The following is a 2500-nucleotide window of genomic DNA, read 5'->3' on the forward strand; positions in this document are numbered from 1 at the left end:
AAATTCAAAATATCTCGCTTGCTTGGGAAACGCAACAACAACAACAACAACAACAACAACAGCAACAACGACAAGGGCTAAGGAAAATAGACTGAAACGTTCATAGGCTGATTTAAAGACCTTGACTCATTTCACTCCCTAAAGACCTCCAAACTAGTAATAAGCTATTAATCGATTCCAAGAAATGCAATCAAAGGCTGAATAGCTTGAGCACATCGATTCGATTGAATTTCGTACGACTTCAAATGCAGAAAATTTAGCTCAATTGCAATATAGCTAGTGCTTCTCAGTATAACGACTGCCTGGATACACGCAGCAAGCGTCTAGTTATTTTCAATTAACGCATCGATAACCAAGGAATTGGAGACTGTGACTGGTTCTTTATTCCCGATATCCTTGCGAATCACCTCCGAGAAAAACAAAATAGCTCTCCATTTCCTAACTTTTTAAAAGCAGGGATTTTTCAAGTATTTTGGTTGCCTTAGCGATAGCCACTTTGCTGAGCTTCCTTAAGCCTTAGGAGGCGAAACTGCTACCGTACTCATAAACTAACAGCCGCACGATCATGGGTAATTATAATGGCTGCTCTTGGCTGGAATTTGCGATTGGCCGCGGCCTCTGATTCACATAATAAAGTGTATTATCGTTTGTCTCACGATGTAGTCACTTGGGATGTAGATCGCGACGTTTCGACTGCTTACTGATAGTCTTCTTCAGGCGATAAGGTCGACTGATTGCACGGTACCATTTATATCACAAAGGTCGGCTGTGATTGGTGCATTTCGATCTTCCTATTGTTCCATTGTTCCGGTGAGAAGCTGTTCCCTCAGTGGTCCGCTGTTGTACCGTTCTCCTGTTGTTGTGTTTCTTGATCATGGGCATCCATGCTTCAGGAATTTCAATTCCACTATCCCTGATGATGTTATTAGGGTGAAGTCTTACGTGAATAGCTTCCTTGACCCTACGTGTGTGCCAGTGAGGATCTTGATCAATAAACTTGACCTCATTCCAGATGGGATAGTGGCCGGTCTCGTGGGTGTGTTCAGAAACGGCGGAGGTCTGGGTACGGGCGAGTCGTATATCCCTGTCGTGTTTTTTGATCCTCTCCTGCATAGATCTACCTGTTTCCCCGATGTAGACTTTGCCGCACTCACAGGGAATCCTGTAGACAACACCATCTTGTTTAGCCGGGTTGACAGTGTCCTTTGGTCGCACTAAGTGTGACCGAAGTGTCGTGTCGGACTTAAAGACGGTGCGAATCCCTTGTTGTTCTAGGCAGCGGCGGAGAGACTCCGAAACTCCTTAGACATAAGGTAAAACGGCGGTGGATTTAAATTCCGCGACAGGCTCTCTTCCTGGGGTTATTCGTGCCTTTGTCATCTTCTGTACAAAAGAGGAGGGATATCCGTTAGAAACGAGTACAGATGACAGATGTTTCCTCTCTCCAGCGATTACTGATGGTTTGGTCACGAGACGTTTAGCCCGGTCGTACAGACACTTCACAATACCGCGCTTTACTGACTGAGGGCGGTGTGAATCATATGCTAGGTACTGATCAGTATGTGTTGGTTTCCTGTAGACAGTGGTGGTAAGGCGGCCATCAGGTTCTCTATAAACTGACGTGTCGAGAAAGACGATCTTGCTGTTATTCTCGATCTCCATGGTGAAACGGATTGATGGTTGTTGACTGTTCAGGTGTTGCAGGAAGACGTCAACCCTATCCCGATCCAGGATGGTGAAAGTATCATCTACGTAGCGTTTCCAGATCTTAGGCTTGCAAGGTGCGGACTCTCTATTGCTTGTTCTTCAAATATCTCCATGTAGAGATTAGCAATAACCGCAGATACAGGGCTCCCCATGGATGCGCCGTCTCGTCTTCTCGCCGTCCGCACCTTGTAAGCCTAAGATCTGGAAACGCTACGTAGATGATACTTTCACCATCCTGGATCGGGATAGAGTTGACGTCTTCCTGCAACACCTGAACAGTCAACAACCATCAATCCGTTTCACCATGGAGATCGAGAATAACAGCAAGATCGTCTTTCTCGACACGTCAGTTTATAGAGAACCTGATGGCCGCCTTACCACCACTGTCTACAGGAAACCAACACATACTGATCAGTACCTAGCATGTGATTCACACCGCCCTCAGTCAGTAAAGCGCGGTATTGTGAAGTGTCTGTACGACCGGGCTAAACGTCTCGTGACCAAACCATCAGTAATCGCTGGAGAGAGGAAACATCTGTCATCTGTACTTGTTTCTAACGGATATCCCTCCTCTTTTGTACAGAAGATGACAAAGGCACGAATAACCCCAGGAAGAGAGCCTGTCGCGGAATTTAAATCCACCGCCGTTTTACCTTATGTCTAAGGAGTTTCGGAGTCTCTCCGCCGCTGCCTAGAACAACAAGGGATTCGCACCGTCTTTAAGTCCGACACGACACTTCGGTCACACTTAGCGCGACCAAAGGACACTGTCAACCCGGCTAATTAAGATGGT

Source organism: Orbicella franksi, unplaced genomic scaffold (genome assembly GCF_964199315.1).
Source record: "Orbicella franksi unplaced genomic scaffold, jaOrbFran1.1 SCAFFOLD_698, whole genome shotgun sequence".
Taxonomy (NCBI): Eukaryota; Metazoa; Cnidaria; class Anthozoa; order Scleractinia; family Merulinidae; genus Orbicella; species Orbicella franksi.